Below are 20355 nucleotides of genomic sequence, written 5' to 3'. Positions count from 1 at the left end.
TCGGTCTCTTCCCAATCGGTGTTGGAGAGGCGACTGTCTGTTGGAATACAATATGTAATCTGTGTGCATACGACCAGAAATACCGCCATCCAGCCCATCAAACTCAATGTATTATGTCCGTGAAGTTCCATTTTTGAGTCAAGTTGGTCGATGTTTCGCCCCGCTGTCAGGTTTTGGCGCTGTTAATAAGAGAAATCAGTGTTAATGTTGTTTTTTCGCTTTTGCTTCTGATACAAAATACTGCTAAATCAGTACAATTCGTGGGGCTGTAATCATTGTGGATTGTGTTAATTGACCGTTCCACGAATTTACACTAACACATCGGAAAAAAGACCGATGCCGAATTCTATTTTTTTCCCAAAATCTTTAATCTTAAATCAACGGATTAACGTTGTCACGGAAAAAGTCTTTTTTAAACCACGACATTAAATACCGACAAATAATTTTACAGTAAGTATTGAACATGCTTTAACAATGACAAAATCGCGTTTTCTTTGACACAAATTATGTATATAGTGTCTATTAAAGGATGGTGTGTAGTAAAAAAAATATGAAAAAAAAAGTTTAATTTGAATGTATATACAACAACATTTTACAGTAAAATAAATTCTTAAACCTTTCTTTTTGAGCTGTTTTTTATTTTACTTCTCGCTTTTTATATATGTATTCATTGTTTGGAATTATAATTACTTAAACAGTTTGGCATAATTAACATAGCATCTTCATGTGCAACTAAATCTTGGCATTAGACTATTCGTTTATATTAACATTTATAATCTTCCCGTCTTCAATTTTCTTTACGAAACAAACTATTCCACAGTGCGAATGTAAAAAAAATCAATAACAACAATTTTAAGTGAAATCCCATTGCAAAATTGATTAACAAACCGTTCTGCTCATTAAAATGGTCTAAATATTTGCTTATCCGTAAACATCCAATCTGTCGCACCAAATGATATATAATGATAAACTACATATTAAGATGTATTACTGTATATTATTACGTTAGTAGTAAGACAATAAACAATACTACGTTATCCTCTTACATTTTGTATGTGAACACTGTATTTCACTGTGGGAAGCTCGCCTTTATATACGACACATTGACGAGTCCAAATCGACGGATATAGCAACTGATAAACGGGTGACTCGGCGCTCTGCCTCTATATCGGTTTTGCCTTAAGGTTATTATCAGAGCGGTGATTATTCGCTCTAATATGTTACAAATGGTTCAATCACGCTGAACACGCTTGTTGAACTATGAAATGATTGCTGGGTCCAAGAAATTAACGCTCACGCGATGCAAACATTAGGTGGATGAGCACAATGTAGGCTCTGAACGCTGTATTTATCCCCACGCTTTTTGAAAAAAAGGTGGGGATATTGTGGTGATCTCCGCCGTCCGTCCGTCTGTCCGTCCGTCTGTCCGTCCGTCCTGGCCACTATCTCCTCCTACACTAAAAGCACTAGAACCTTGAAATTTACACACATGGTAGCTATGAGCATATGTGCGACCCTGCACTATTTGGAATTTTGATCTGACCCCTGGGTCAAAAGTTATAGGGGTTGGGGTGGGGCCGCGTCAGAAATTATCACTCATTTTTTTAGGTTATTTTACATTTACTTCTTTATTTCTACACCGATTCACTTCAAATTGATACTGGACCTCACCTATGACAATACGGTCAATCTCAACCATGCATGGCCCCATTCCCAACCCTGGGGCGCCCCGCCCACATAGGCCACACCCACCAAAAATTTCCATTTACTATAATTTTTTCATTTCTACACGGATTCACTTCAAATTGATACTGAACTTTTGTTATGACATTAGGGTCAATCTCAACTATGCATGGCCCCAATCCCAACCCTGGGGCGCCCGCCCACATAGGCCACACCCACCAAAAAATTCCATTTACTATAATTTTTTCATTTCTACACGGATTCACTTCAAATTGATACTGAACTTCTCTTTTGACATTAGGGTCAATCTCAACTATGCATGGCCCCATAACCAACCCTGGGGCCCCGCCCACATAGACCACACCCACCCAAAATTGCCTTTACTATAATTTCTTCATTTCTACACCGATTCACTTCAAATTGATATTGAACTTCTCTTATGACAATACAGTCAATCTCAACTATGCATGGCCCCATTACCAACCCTGGGGCACCCCCGCCCACATAGACCACACCCACCCAAAATTGCCTTTTACTATAATTTCTTCATTTCTACACCGATTCACTTCAAATTGATACTGAACCTCTCTTATGACAATACGGTCAATCTCAACTATGCATGGCCCCATTACCAACCCTGGGGCGCCCTGCCCACATATGTCACACCCACCCAAAATTGCCTTTTACTATAACTTCTTCATTTCTACACCAATTCACTTCTAATTGATGATGAACTTCTCTTATGACAATACGGTCAATCTCAGCTATGCATGGCCCCATTACCAACCCTGGGGCACACCTAGGTCAAACATTCGGCGTGGGGATACGCGTCGGCCTCTGCCGCGCCATTTCTAGTTATTTATAGCTTGTCTTTTTGTATAAACGCAAAAGATGGATCAAAATTTGTTCAATACATAATTGTTTGGCGATAGCGAATTTAGCTCAAACATAAACGCAAAATAATAAAAACTTTAAAATGTATAGCTAAAGAAAAGTTGAGTGCGCACAATATATTAAAACAGTTAAATGGTATAACATGCTTTAGCGAATTCATTTCAAATGATACGTAAGTATAATTGTGATAGTGTATTCAACTTTTAAAAAAAATGAAATCGACAAATTCTGTCAATGCATGATTAGTTCGGGTTTAATATAATTCGCTTGCAATTCTTGGTTTTCAGCAGAGGTCAATCTTAATTTGATTTTCTTTTCTGAAAAATTTAAGGTATTGAATTCGTTAACTTGAGACCAACCATGTTAGAGATAAAACAAACCATGCCCGAGTTTAAACTATCCATGTTCTCGTAACAACCAACCATCTAAAAGTTAAAACCATTTACGAGCAAAAGCAAAACAGTCAATTTCGACTTAATACCAACCTTATACGTGCTGAAACCAACAGATGACCGAATTAAGACCAACCATGCACGAGCTAAAATCAATCACCGGTTCGATGACAAAAGATCTAAGCGTCACACACAACCTTGTACGAGTTAAAACCATCCATATACGAGTTGAAACCAAAATTGTACGATTTGAAAACCGACCCTGTACGAGTAAAATCCAACCATGTTCTAGATACATGTAAAGCGAACCATATACTAGTTGAAACCAAAGTGAACGATTCGAACACCAACCCTTTACGAGTAAAAACGAGCCATGTAAGATTTGAAAAGCAACAATGCATACGTTGAAACCAATCATGTGCACGTTGAAACCAACCATGCACCAGTTAAAAACAACCATGTACGATTTAAAACCAACTATTTACACGTTGAAACCAATCATGCACGCGTTCAAACCAACCATGCATCAGTTAAAACCAACCATATACGAGTTATATTACTACTGGGCGTCTTATATTTCATTTAATTGAGCCTCGGGCAAAATCCGGGTTTAATAAATGTGCGTGAAGTGTCGTCCCACATTACATGTACAGTGAGTCAACAAAGGCTAATCTGAGTTGAGACCATCAGTATAAAACTGGATGTTCGCTAGGTAGAGACTGGTGCAACCTTTTTATGGAGATGCATGAATACATTACTCACTTATACCTACGAGATGGCGTTAAGGGACCGGACAATTGAGATATATGCTGACGGAGTAGATTTAATATGTCTTTTGTTTTCAGTAGACATCGCATATTTTAAATTGGGCTATGTAGTGCAATTCAACAATGACTTATTGATCTATTAATATAAAAAAAACATAAAGCATACCCGTAGCCAGGGGGAGGGTGCGTTGGGTGCGTTCGCACCCAATCTTTTTTGACATTTAAATAATTGCACTTTAAGTTGCACCCAACTTTATTTTACGCAAAAACGGTTATTTATCTTTTCCGTGAACCCAGTGAGTCTTCGTATTTTAGCGTTACAATAATATTGTAATCAATATGCAGCCGACAGGTTACCATATAATTAATTTGTCGATGAAGTCATTTCCAAGATAGCGCGTGATTTTTATTTACAAAGTTTAACCGTAGAATTGTTGAAATCAACAGAAGTTTTGACAGCAAAGTGTGCGAAGTTCTAAGAAGCCGATCAACGCAAAATGGAATTTGAATCTTTGTTATAAATATATATGTGTTTTCTATATAATGCAAAATTATAAATCTGACACTCTTATCCGTATAAAATCGATACCTATTTATAGATATTTGATACTAAATGATTGTTTTGTAACTTGTGTCATTAATGTCTGTTAAAGCTATAACAGTTATAGATATCATAACATAATGATGAAGCCTACATATTATGGGTTGAAATCCCAGTCCAATAACCTTTTTCGACAATTATCTAAATGGCTGGAAAAACAATATGATTCACTTGAATAAAAAAGCATATCAAAAAGAAAATACATTTTAGATGATTATTAACGGAATGTTATGCCAGTTTACAAAAATGATTGAAATCAAATGACATCCTGTCGACTATTGCCGAAGACTTATGAGTTCTATATAAAAATGTTGCATATGTGAACAAAGTGTGTGCGCGCATACTAGTGTCGGGTTAAACACCGTATAAAATTAATTATGTATTTCCGTGACTGATCGAAAAAGGTGGATATTGAAAAACGGTAGTGGGTATTACATGTGTGTTATATCAATTCATGTCGATCCGTCACTGATCAATGATCAATGAAAGTGAAATTTCATATACAATGCTCTTTTACTTCAGCCTCTTAATAGAGATAAAAAGTCACCAATATGCAGGAGTTTACGTTTCATTTTCAAAACTGTCTAGGGGGAGGACCTCTATCCCCCCATTGCAGGAGGGGATATCCCCTCGCGCACATACCCCCTTCGCCTCTATATTTATCAATAATAATCGTTGATGGAAAAATTCGCACCCGCCTTTTCAAAACCCTGGCTACGGGCCTGTAAAATCACAACCCGTTGGGATGTGTGAGGGCGGTAATAAGTTGTGACATTTATTTTTATTCAGTTCATTTTAGATGTCGAAAGGATACCCTAAAATGTTCACTTTAGTGAATGTAGTCGTTTATTATTTTTCCCTCACTTTTGTGATTAATATTTTTTATTTCTTCATTTCTATGGAATATTCATCTTTTTGTTTCCATAAATTTTGTTTTCTTTTTTGTTGTTGTTTGTATGTATGGATATCTTATCTCTTATAATAGAAAGCAACTGGACTTAAAAAAATAAAAATCAACTGGACAAGCACACACACATCATCATTAACAACACCCTTCACCATTTTAAATGATTAAATTATGTACTTTGAATGTAAAAGGGCTAAACAATAAAGATAAACCCATAATATTTTTTTTACAATATGATAGACATCTGGCGTACAATATATCCAAACGAAAGCAAATTCACCTGGCACTCAAACACAAAATCAACAATATTGTGTAGATTAGACTATTTTTAATATCAGAGTCTCTTTGCAACATTATTGACACATGTAACATAAAACCAAGATTTATGACTGACCACTCTCTAATTGATCTTAAACTGCACAATATGCAACCTGAAAGAGGCCCAGGATATTTTAAAATTAACAACAGCATCTTATTAGATACACAATATCAAACACAAATTAAACAGGAAATATTAAATACAGTTCAAAATAACAAAGATGCAAACCCAAACACCTTATGGGAAGTAATTAAAGGAAATATACGTTACACAACAATTAGATACACATCATTTAAACAAAAAGAAACACACAAACTTGAAACTGAAACCATCAAAACCATTGAAACACTTGAAAAAACAATTGCATCAAACAAACACAAATGATACCACCGACATTGAAAATGAAATAACATTAAAATAACAAATATTAGATGGAATCTATCATACACATCTCAAAGGAATAATACTAAGAGCGCGTGCACAGCATGTTGAACACAATGAAAACAATACAAAATACTTCGCAAACATTGAAAAACGTAGAAGTGAACAAAAACTGTACACAAATTAATAGTCAATGGCGAAGATATAACAAACAGAACTCAAATACTAGAAGAACAACGTTTATTTTTCGAAACCCTCTAAAAACGAAAACATGGTGAAAATAGCACCCTTTTTAAAAATACACATCACACTTTAAATCAAGAAGAAAAACTATTGTGTGACGGATTACTCAATGAATATGCATGTGGATTAGCACTTAAATAAATGCAAAATAACAAAAGTCCAGGATCTGATGGCATCACCATTGAGTTTTATAAAATATTTTGGAATGATATCAAAACGCATTTAATTAATTCACTAAACCATTCATATAATAATACAAACCTAACTACGCTTCAAAAACAAGGTATAATATCACTCATTCCAAAACCTGGAAAAAACTTAGAATCCTTATCAAACTGGCGCCCAATTAGCTAACTAAATAATGATTATAAAATTGCAACTAAAAGTATAGCAAACAGAATTAAAAAAATATTACCATCAATCATTTCAAAATCTCAATCTAGTTTCATAAAAGGACGTTACATTGGTAAAAACGTTCGTCTTATCCAAGAATGCATAAACTATTTCAACAATTCAAACAATCCTGGTATAATATTATATGCAGACTTTAAAAAGGCATTCGATTCGCTTGATCATTCATTTATGTTCTCTTGCTTAGAAAATATGAATTTTGGTGAAAGTCTCATTCAATGGGTCAAACTATTCTATACCGATGTTAACAGTATAATCATTAACAATGGCTTCTTTTCAAACAGTTTTAACATCGAACGAGGGGTTCGACAATGATGTCCACTCTCATCATCGCTATTTATTATTTGCGTCGAGTATCTATCACATCACATCCAATCAAATAAACACATAAAAGGCATATCACTAGAACCTGATGAAGATATCAAACAGTCCCTATTTGCTGACGATGCAACTTACTACTTAAACGGCAATTACGATTCTTTCCATAACATAATAGAGTCACTAACCCTTTACGGACTGACATCGGGTCTTTAACTAAACAAAAGTAAATGTACTGTGCTACGAGTAGGTAATTTAAAACAAAGTAATGTCCTATATAAAAAAGAAATGAAATTTAATTGGACAACCGATGAAGCCACAACGTTAGGAATTACTTTCACAAATAATGAAAAGGATACGATTCTTAAAAACATACTACCTAAATTACAGAATTTTAAAAACTTCTTAAAATCATGGCATCACCGTAAACTTACACTAATCGGAAAAAAACACAGTATTAAAAACGTTTGCACTACCTAAATTAATTTATGTATTAACAGTTCTCCCAAATCCACCAAATGATATTATTAACGATATAAAATCAGCAATATTTAATTTCATATGGGACGGTAAGCCTGATAAAATAAAACGAACTCAGTTAATTCAATCTGTAGAAAATGGAGGTATCCAATTAACGAACATTGACTTATTCTTGAATGCAATCAAATGCAGCTGGATTAAAAGATACCTAGATAATACCAATACGAGTAAATGGAAATTATTCTACCAGAAAATCCTTAAAAAAATATGGTGAGTCCTTACTCTTTGAATGTAACATCAGCAATACTATCTTACATGAAATTGCAAACGAAATTTTTTTTCTAGCTGATGTTCTATCAGCATGGAGTGATGTCACTCATAACCTAGAAACCAAAACCAACAGTAAAACAATTTAATGGAATAATAAAGAAATAACTTCAAACAATAAGACGTTTTTCTATAAAGATTGGTTTGAACGAAGCATTAAATATTTCGACCAATTATATGTCTACATAATTAAAGATTTCTACTCTTTTGATGATGTATGTTACATATACGGAATACCTTCAAATAATTTTCTGAAGTTCTACACACTAATCAAAAGTGTACCCATACATATTAAATCTGAAATCAATACAAGTAATACACCATGTAGGCAAAAAACATTCGTAGAAAACATACTTGGAAGAAAAAATAAATATTTTACACACTACAAATTAAAAACCCTACAGAAAACTCCAAAATCTAAAACAAATGGCAAGTCCTTTTCGGAGAACATGAACTTAATTGGAAACACATATTTACCATGCCATATAAAGCAACTATTGAAAGCACACTGATAAATTTTCTATATAAATTCATCCATAGAATTATAGCTACAAATAAATATCTCTTTAAATGCAAATTATCTAACTCAAATCTGTGTGACTTCTGCGGTGAAAACATTGAAACTATAGAACTTCTTTTTTGGGAGTGCAAACACATCCAGCCATTTTGGAATCAATTAATATCTTTTCTTGAACAACAGCAACTAAACGTCAAACAATCTTTCTTTAATGTAAGTTTCGGAATTAACTTATTGAAATCAATAGACTATAATAATATTGTGAATTTTATTCTTATATTGATGAAATATTTTATCTTTAACATGAAGTACAAAAAACAAGTACCAAATTTTAATTGTTTTGTCCATAGTCTTAAACTAAAAATTCAGATTGAGAAAGAAATAGCCTTCAGTAATGACACATTACAAATCTTTGAACAAAAATGGAATCGGATTAAATTCTCATAATGTTTTGTCCACTTATATACATTTCACTCTAATGTTAGTTTATCCTTGTTTATTTTATTTCTATTTTTCAATCTTACAAGATCATTGTGAATATTCAACAAAACACACAAGTCCAGTATGCTTTCATCCGACATACAACTCATCATTTTGCATAACTATATCTCTGTTGTTCTTTTCTTTTCTCTCTAATTAAATATATATTAGCATATCTTGTGTAACATGTCTGAACGTTATTGCATTGTACAATCACTATGTTGTATGATGAAATACATGTATACATTGTATGTATTATATTGAATGAAAAAAAGGTGTGACATGATAGATTTAGAAATCAATCAATCTTGTGCGATCAGCAATATTCGCACAATATTCGATCGCTAATGACATCATTTGATTGGTCTCATAATGCATGTGTACAATTTGCTGCACTTACAACGACATTGGCTTCTGGTCGATCTTTTTGATATTTGTACATTTTTTTCCAACATAGATGTAGCCAATGCCATGGAGGTGGCGGTAAGAACAGGAGGCGACGCCAGCAGTAAACAACGGTCGCAGAAAACGAGAACTTAAATCATTTGACTTACACTACAGTCATTACTATTTCAAACACATATATATGGGACACAGCAAACCATGGATGACATTCTATATCGAGCCAGGTAAGCACTGCATCATGCGAGCAAAGGTTAAAAGGAGTTTATACAATTGATGAACATATTGATTCATTTTTTTCTTCATATCTCCATATTCCTACATAGCCAATTGATGCTACAATATAATGGTGGTTGAGTTTACAAAAAAGCGGTAATTGATGCTACAATAATAGAGGCGATTTGTATGTAAATAATCGCTTTATTAAATTATTGTGTAAATGAATTTGCCTCACAGGTTATACATCAGTTCCGTAGGGCACCATAAATGATCACAAATAAGTTGAAATAACTGATATGAACACATTTACAAGCATTTTAATTTTTCGTATAAAACAAATGGCAATTGTTAAAACGACAGTTGAGTCTTTCAAAAGCAAAGACGACTTTTGCATCTAGTTTGGTTTTAATACAGTGACGTTTTGTTTAGTGATTTAAAAACTCTTAATGCTTTTATCCATTAAAACTGATACTTTTAGAATAGAAGTATCTGCAGCATCCCCATACTTTTGCTTCTTCATTCTCTGTTGTTTGTTTTTCATAAAAAGAATTGAAGAATCTCATTCAGAACAAGCGTCAATCTGCTAATTGTATTTTTGCTTTTAGCGGATAAAACAAATTGAGTTGACACACAATACACCCTAATGGAGTCACACAATAATCATCTTTTGTTTTTTTTGTGTTTTTACGGAGATCAACCGTTTCTGGAGCATATTTATTCGGGATTGCATATATATCAATATTTGCAAAACAAAAATATAATGCTTTGTTAAGCTTTGTTATTTTACCATATAATTTGTAATACACTGGGTACTTTTTTTTAACGCAACACGTATTCAAATCGATATATTAGCTCCCTTAATTTTGAACGGAGTTTGTTTTAATTTGGACTCAGACTAATTCAAAACATATCTTATAATCCAAGTAAATTTAATTATAATTGATCAACAAGAAAATATCAAATTTAACAAATTAAAAAAGTAATTAAAATAGTAAAATTCGCAAATCGTACACCGTAAAATAATAATGTGAATTGTATAACGCATTAACTTGAACTCTTAATTACCGACCGGCCTGTAACATTGCGCTCATCGAGCCATATTGTTTTTCTAATAAATATTATGTTTTCCTGATGTAAATCCCACCTACTGTAGAATGATGAAATCGAAATTAAATTGGAATTATATGGCCCGCTGTACTTAACTTGATTACTTTTCGAACGCAGCATTTTTTTAAACTTAAATATCTCATTTATTAGTTCATATTTTGATTTAAAATTGCACATGCGATCATTTGACTACAATATGTACAAGCAAACGAAGAAATCATTCATTCGCGACGATCGGATGCTTTAGCAAGTGGGGAAGGTAGCCTGCATCATGCCGATTGCGCTGTTGCGCTCCTGAAAATTTATACGAGACATATTGATTTTTACATTAATCGTATGTTTTCGTTGTGTATCAACCCACCTTTAATGAAGAACATGAAATACAAAACCATTTTCACGTGCAAAAAGATGAAACCCATGTGAAAAAGCGCCTGACTGTAAAGGATGAATGATTTTATCTTAATCTTGCAAAGAATATAGCCAACTGATCACATGTGAAATTTTAAATGTTTATTCATTACTGAGGAATTCAAGTTTGAAAAGTGTTGCGTTAGAAAAGTCTCTAAGTGTACAATAAAAAAGAGTTGTTATAAAGGAAGTCAACCAAAGGGATACTACTACAGTTCATGACTTGATTGGCGAGCTTACTTTCACATTTTCATGACGCGTTTTATAAATCATGGTATGAAATGACAGCGAATGACAGATCTGCTTTATTATATGCGTTTGAGTAAGCAATGGAGTTTTATTTTAACGTAATCGTCATGATACACGCCGGAAAGATTGATTATATTGTGCCAGGTCACATAAAGTTGAAATTTCATTTCAGCAAAATAACTTCAAGATTTTGTACAGTCAAACAAAAGTAGCCCATGTGGGCGCTATAAAAGCTAGATTGCATATGTTTAATGTATAAATATTCGAAATGAATAAATTGCAGAGAAAACACGGTGAAGCATGTGATAAAAAGCGGCTTGTCAATATTTGGGCCGTGCGCTGTTAAAAGGGGGTTTAATGCATGTGCATAAAGTGTCGGACTGCACAGGCTAATCTGGGACGACATTTTACGCTCATGCATTCAACTCCATTTTCATTCATATTTTAGTTGATGTCACTGACCATCACTGACAATTGTCTCAGAACATTACCTTTCTCCCTGCATTAACAACGGCATGTTTACACCTTTCCTCTCATATCACATCGTGAATGTAACGTTTTTGAGTGAAGAATAGTTAGATCGTAGTCTTTCCATTTTTCTGCTCAAGGACTATATTATTCGCCGAACATTCGCAAAGCGGTCTGTGATTAATAGGTGACTGATAATAAACATACAAGAATACCTCGCAACCTGTTGTGTGGACACAAGTTTTCCTATGCAATACCGATAACCATCTGGGACTAAACGCGGAGTGAAACCCATTCTGCGACCATTTGAAACATGTCTGCGACGCCGAATAATACGTTTACGACCAATTACAGCAACAACCGGTTATTACTAGTGATTTCACAACTGCTCTCCAAATAAACAGATAGAATAATCAAAATATGACTTTGCCACTGGTTTGGAAACAATTTTTTCTTGAATAATTCGAGGATTTGTTTAAATCTACTTGTTTTTTTTTATTAATCGAAGTTAAAAACCCCGCTACAAACGTGATAAAACATGCGCGCAGTTGGAGGCGACTGTTGCAATTGATTGGCGTTTTACTTTGGCTCAATTACTTCAATTGCGTCGAAGGCAGCACTTTAATGTTGTGATTTTGTATGTGCAAAAAATACTTAAGTTGCGAAATATGTGTGGTGTATTCTAAATGTTTATATTAATAGGTTACCGCCAGATGACACTACCTCGATACAATGAAGTGCAAACATTTGCTTACCATTCGTAAACATGGGAACGGCTACATTGCACTAAATTCATCATTGAGACACCAACGCTAATATTTGACGACGTGCATAAGAGACCGTGTGATTCACATCGGACTAATTTCGTTGTAACTTAAGCTTCATGTGCCAATACTACAATATTAAGTAGCGTTATTGATAATAGAACGGCAAACAAGGCGTTACGACAAATAGCGTCACCTTATACGCAAAAGCACACAGTTCGCCTTAAAGGGAATGAAGTTCTGCTGCAATTGAGGCTGCATTATTTTAGGACCCGTATTGCGTCTCAGATCTCCTACAAAACTGACTTACTAGACTCACGAACAATCGGACGAACTTTAAATTAGAGCTGTACTTTCCAGACGTGTGTTTTAACCGAAGTACATTTAATTTGTTGCACGATCCTGTGCTGTTGGGGTGACCGGAGAACCGGAGAAACCCAACCTGAATAGTGAAGTGACCCATTATTAATCATGTGCTGCCGGGAGGTGAGACTAAACCAACTCGCATAGTTGAGAAGCGCATGCTCCAACAACTGCGTAAATTGAACAGCCAATATTTCCGTATCAGTCATGCTTGTGTTTTCATTGTTTTACGAATAACATATATTCCTGCGACTAGGGCGTTTAAGAGAAGTTTTCATCGCGCACATCAATTGGTGCGCATTTACGAAGACGATTACAAAGAGATGAGTTTAAAAACCGATATTGAGTACAAATAAGTCGTGATCGATTTTTAATATACAATGACCATTTCCCACTCAAAAGCAGGAACAATGCCTATGTGCAAACAGCATAAAACCAAAACAACCTGCGAGTAATTCTTAGTCTGTTCAGTTTTTATGCAGTTGGCTGCTTATATTGAATTGTAGGAAATGAAGCCTTTAAAACTTGAACTAATTAAGAAAAGTCTTTAATAAAATGCAACTTTCTAAGGGACTACAAATGCCTCAAAATTCGTATCAAAGTGGTAAAGGGTTATAGCAACAACCGAACCGACACGGAATGGTAGACGAGATTATAAGAATACCTAGTTTCGCTGTACAATAGTTAATGTCGTAAAGAATTCAGATAGTTCGTAGTGTTAAATAACAGCAATACTTATACTTGTCATTTAAAATTTTTTTGTTCACATATTCCCAAATTCGATGGATATTAACAGGAACGACCAAATTAAACAACAATATACATATTCTGTAAATACCTTAATGTTAATGAACATTCATCTGTTAAAACTGCAAGGGATTTAGTAAAACTATGAAAGATCTCGTTGTTTTTGTGCTAAGATAACGTATAACCTGCTATCTAAAAAATCGTGTTCGATTGATTCCATTGATACGTGTAATTGGTAACATTATAAAAGTACGTTTCAAAGCGACGTAACATGTTTTTGTTAAATAAGCAACACTTATAAAAACAACATATATTCCTAACTATGCGTGCTATATGTGCTTCATTTAGGCAAATGTGTTCAGTTCTGCAATATTCAGAAGCGCATGCGTTCGGTGATTAGTAATATACTATGTACAATACAAAGATGTTACAATAACATAACGCCCGTTAAAACATCACGCATCATTCCACAATTTAGATTTGTAATTGTGAATCTATTTTAATGTGTGTGACATTAAATTAACAAAACTTATAAATACCATAATGCACATGCACGCGGGCAATCTTGTGTTGCAAAAGTCAATGTTCTTCTTGATCATTTACCGTAAATACCGGATAGAGCATTCGCTTACGGCAGGTGAAAAGTTCAAGTCGCACACGGGGCACGCTCTGATTGCCGCCCAAACTCGCGTGAACCAGATTTCTTTTCTGTTCAGCACCCAGCCACAAGTTTCGGATTCAGGAGTAACAACATTAATTAATAAAGGCGTCTTATACATCAACACTCGCTGACCATTAGATGACCATATAATACAAGTAACGAACACTTAACTACACTTAAGTTCGTTTTATACTTTTAATTTATGAACTATTTAAGTAGCATTACTGAAGTAGCAGAGACGCTATATACGCTATTCACTTTATACCGCGTATAACAAAATGCTGGCTCGACATAGTTAACAGGTTGATTAAAAACTTATTTATAAAATTAATGTCTACTAAAATATATTTACCATTATCTTCATTTCATTTCATTCATGATGCATTTTATTGCATATGCCAAACGTTTCAATGCATACGAACATATCATTGAATAACATAAATGCAATAGTCTGGCGAACAATTCATCCACAGTGTATAAAGTTGTAATTCGATTGACAATTTGTGACAAGATATAAAAATCTGGAATATAAAACTGATAATCCGCATACATTTTATTTTCTCTAATGCAAATCATCCCATATTAAATTATTTTGATATAATGAATGTAGTCATTTTTAATGAGAAAATTACTTATTTTCACATCTGTATTAAAATGCCTGAAGTGTAATCGGAGAAAACGTTTAAAAGCTAATAAACACTCATGATAAATATGGAATCGTATTTGCATTTAAAACAAACGTGAATGGAATATATTTCAAATATTTGCATTCAAATTACTTTTTTAATGGTATTTAATGATATAAAACGCAGTACAAAGAGAAGACAATTATGATGTCAAATGTCACACAAATGAAAAACGCACACAACAATACCAGTGTTTCAGTTTCAGTTTATTAGCAATCGGCAAAGTATTAGCCTATGGCCATTTACAAATACATAAAACTTATGGCAAAGACAATCATATACATATATACAAATACAATTTCTATTTAAACTTATTTCATATTCATATAACAAAGAACACAACAGAATATTACATAACGATCAGAGAATAGTTAGGTTTTCAAGAGCATTTTGTCTTAAACAGAGAGCTCCATTAATATATTTTGCAAGATTATACATACATTTTTTACTTTTTGATGACATTAATAAAATGAATTTTTGAACAGTGGGCCATGAACAATTTCCAATATATTTTGATTTCATACATCTATACTTTGAGCAACATAAAATGAAATGATATTCTGATTCTACAGCATTTTGATTACATAATTTGCACAATCTATTATCTCTTTCTATGTTATCGTATCTTCCTACTTCTATCTCTAGACTATGGGAACATAATCGTATACTTGTCAATAATTTTCGTTACTTGTCATTATTTATAACATCTAAATATTTTTCAAAACAAAATTCGGTTTTATATTTGCAATAACTATCAAGTTTTGAAATTGCATTAATACTATCATGCCATTCCTGTACAAATTGATCTCTTATTCTTGATTTCAACAAACTATAATAGTACACGTTATGATCGAAAAATAATCTGATATGTGCATAGCCTAGATGATCAACACTAGAATCGTTAAACTTCTTCCACGCCTCCTGCGCTTTTTGCTTTACAAGCATATTGTCGGGATAATGTTTAAACATTACAAATCGCTTTTGTGACATCATATTTTGCACCCAATCTATGCGCCTTTCAATTTTGATCAGATCATGCGCGTGCAAAATTTTTAATGAATTGACTTAATGGTCAAGCACCTTTTTCGCGCAATTCTCGGACCTCCTTGCTGCCGGAGAGGGTTCTTCTGGAAAGCCATGAAACAGCAAATTGCATCGCATTGAACGAGATCTCAAGTCCTCGATATCGTCCGGTACCTCCCTCAAAGATTCAAACTCAGAGGTCAATTCTGCAATTCTGCGTCGTTCCGCTTGAAGAGCTTTATCGAGCTCGGTTTTCTTTAATTTCAGTTCCTCACAAGTCTGAGAGTCAAATGCTCTACTCGTTTCAACATCTGTCGCTCGGGAATCAACCTTGCGCACTGTACCTTTAAGGGAGGTACATCCATATTACTTAGTTTCATCGTCAGGTTGGATAACTGTGTTTCAATCGAGTCCAGCTTATTTAAGCGATTATCAAGAGACCTAAGCTGATCGAACACTGATTTCTGAAAATTTTCATTATATGTAAGAGGGGGATATTTGGCTGCATCTGCGGGGAAGCATTTATATGGTACTGTGTATTAGGCGGCATATTTTGCTGAGGTGTGTAGAAAGCTCCAGGCTGGGATTGATAATTGTTCATGTTACTCATGGACGACATGTTCATTGGTTGCATATACACTGGTTGGGATTGGTTAGTCATTGTTTCACACGGTGATGCACGGTAATCAGTGCGTTTCTCCGGCAAAGAATCAACGTTCAAATTATCCGGCGGAACCAGAGCATTTTTTATTTTTTTATTTTTGCCACTACTTTTGACACTGTTTATATTTTACTTTTTGGGGTCACCATTGTCCTTCTTTTTTGGAGGCATTTATGCATTTTGTAAAAATTGCTCAGGATAATATATAGACCGTAGAGTTTGTGAACGAAAAATACCATACCGCTCGACCAAATGATCTATAATCCCATTGACCGTGCTATAATCCAGGTACGCATTCCACTGGTAAAACAACTTTTTATCATTACCACGGACGAAAGGATATGTAATAATGCCTCCGGCAGTTTTCAGTGGCCAACTCGTAAAGGTAATTTGTGATGATAATCCGACGGCTTGGATTCGAGATCGGACTGATTTATGTTCACTTACACTGTCACGATTTTAACATATATTAGAACCACGAAAATATGATACTTTTGCAAGAAACCTGCTAAAACCCCTTATATTTGAATGTTAGTTTAAGTTCCACACAGTTCCACGCAAACACATATTCTTATCAAATCCTGCAATAGTGCTTAATCCCAAAATTGAATTGAAAATCACAGATTTTAGCTTGTATCTACGAGAGCAAAGAAAAACACGTCTGATCACTGTCAAGGCTACCCATACTTTAACTATATTTGAATGTGAAGTGGTTTACTACTTTTAATTTAAAACTCTGTTCACAATATTCTAACATGATGAACTAATTGTTTAGGCAACCACCAACTTATTTCTAGGTATGTATAACCCTGATCTATATTATGCATCAGTTCGTGTCTTATTTGATATAATAGCAATTAATATGTTACTCGGTTCTGAAATTAATTGACAAGGGTCAGCTTTGTTTTGCCCCAATTTTAGTTTATTTTCACCCCTAATCAAAATATACCGCAAAATCTTTTGCTTTTTTTTGTGAAGCAGGATTGTTGCCGTTTTAACAGTATCCCAGTCACATAACGGCTCTCAGTAAACCATATCACACTTTTTCTGGGACAGCTGGTTAACCATGATCCCGTATACACACGTCTGCTATTGAAGGACAACTGCACTACTTGATTCAAAGATATGAGGAAAGAGGACCGAAGAAAGAATTGACATGACGCCTTATCAGTGATCGCTCCGCCCACTTAATCACGTGGCTCAGCGGGAAGAAAACCTAGACAAGCTAACACCAAAATGGCTTCTTTGCCTATAGACTGCATATAGATTTACGCGATATTCCGGATGATTTTATAGACTTGTTTAACACCATATTACACATGTAAAGGGGTTGATGCCATTTAGTTATTCTGCAAATGCGAAAAATATACGATTAAAGAGAACATCAGCTATTTATAACGGGTAAATCGGTACATTAAACACGCTCTCAAACGCTTGCGCGCTTACCGAAATCGAACCCGTTATTACGTGTAATGGTGGTATTTGCAATAAATTAACACTTCACCGGTATTTACCCGTGTTATTAACAAAATTATTACCGAAACATTCCCCCCTACCCGTGTATTTGACACGAAATAGCGCTTTATAACTGGGAATTCGGTGAAGTTTTACGCGCTTTCTGACGCCGGTTGGCACCTCAATCCCAAATGTTATTGCGTATAAAAGTGATATTATATAAACATTGCTTATGGGACATTTATCAATCACTATAATTTAAAGCGAAAAAACAACACAATACGTTTGGACATTGTCTGATATAAAATTAGCGTTGTACGAAATGGAATACGGTCAGGCTATTATAAATTAATAAGGCTACCAATATCAGACGCTCGCGCAGGTACCGACTTTCCCGAAGTTACCGCATTTATTGGTTAACTAATTTCAGAAATAATAACTCTTTTACAATAGCATTTATCGATACGTCTTTATTAAAATAATAACAAAATGGTTTTCACTTGTTTCTGACACACACAGAAACACGATTTTTAACGGGGATTTCGTAAAGTTACACGAATTGGGTACCAAAATTCTCAATTATTGTACATGCACACGTGACATAATACATACTTAATAATTCTTATTATTGCTTATATGACATTTCAAGTTTGTGAAATAAATTAATGTTCTATAAAGGGGATCTCGGTAATTCTTGAAGCTTCCACTCGCTCTTGTCAAGACCGTATTGCCGCGTTGGAAATGGTATAAATTTAATTCATCTAACTTATTTTTCTGGATACCAAATGTCAGAGTTGCATTAACCCTTTTTACACCGTTTTGCCATATTTCATTTCCGTTTTATAATCCGAACAAAATAAACGAAACTCGTTTAAAAAATGAGATCTAGGCATTCGAGCTCCTAGTGTGGATTAAAAGCGTTTATTGGTGACACCACATGATTGCAAATGTGTAGATACCGTTAATAAGATAATATATCACATGTCACCTTCAAATAACATGTATGATGTCAATTAAGGGCATTACTATCAGAGTAATAAAACACAGCATGAATTAGGCTTCATGCTGGGTTTTATTTCTCTTTAAGTAATGCAGATGAACCTCGCTTCTGACCTAGTAACTGATAAAACTATAAAAAAAAGTGAAATATTATGTGATAATCAGATCGATAACATAAACTATTTAAATCTGCTAGTATATCCGATAAAAATATATTAATAATTGGCTTTGACAGTGTTGACGTTCAGTTGTTCGTGGTGACGACCGCATGTACTTGTACATCTCTTACACTTCTCAAGATCTCTTTTCGGCTTTGGAAACGATATAAATTAAATGTCACCCAACTAATCTTTCAGGATATCGATTGTCCGAGTTACATAATCCCCATTGACACCGTTTAACCATTTTTAATCGTTTTTTTAAGAGGAAAACAAAAGAAACTCGTTGGAATAAAAGTGAACCTAAACATGTAGCTTGTCTAGAAAATAGCGGACAGGTCGTTGCTAACGAGTGCGCCCGATTAATCGATCGCTGATTGGTGGATCAATTCTAGTGGGCGGAGCGATCATAGATAAGGCGTCATGTCAATTCCATTGCAGATCCTCACACACGTTCTGTGGCCAGGCCGGAGATGAAAACCGACATCACTGGAATTCGTTAGTTTAGCAATCTATTAACTGATTTATATAAAGTATCCTGGCTTACAAAAGCTCCAATTCCTCATTTTAATCAGGGGGAAATGTAATGAAAACATAAAATTTCATTTAAATAATAAGAATAAGTTTAATAAATTCATGTTTTATACAGCCACACAAGTTGAAAACGGTCTTGAAAACAATAACAAACATAAAATCATGTATAACATTCACTCACCTTTTGGAGTTAAGATCATGAACCGCAGTTTTCATTTCTAGCTTTATCCCCGACCAGCAAACTGAACTTGTGAATGCATGCTTGAATTATTGCAACATATATTTTGCAGGAAAACAATCATATACGTCATTTGCCATGTAGACATGTTTTTCTTTGATGTAACTTTCACGAAATGTCATTGTAGTTATTGCAACACGATTATGCAAGCGTAGATTTTCATAAACGTTCTAAGAATATGTTAAATGCTTAACACGACAAACCATTCGCTCCGTTGCTAATGACATAATTATTATCGACTTCATAGTGAACTCAAAAACTTCATTCAAATTGAAATAACGTATGGGCATGATTTGGATTAATTTATTTATGACATTTATGTTGAGGAAATAATTATCATAACTTAGCTAAAAACGTCTTCAAACGATTTACAGTATTATACTGATTTTTACCAAACAATTGCTGTTGCAACGCGTTTAAAATAGTTTGGAAACTATTCAGCTGCCTTTATAATTCTCATTTTCTCGCGAATAGTAATTCGGTCATAGCTGTC

The sequence above is a fragment of the Dreissena polymorpha genome, chromosome 5 (genome assembly GCF_020536995.1).
Source record: "Dreissena polymorpha isolate Duluth1 chromosome 5, UMN_Dpol_1.0, whole genome shotgun sequence".
Lineage (NCBI taxonomy): Eukaryota > Metazoa > Mollusca > Bivalvia > Myida > Dreissenidae > Dreissena > Dreissena polymorpha.
Note: the sequence above shows the minus strand (reverse complement) of the source record.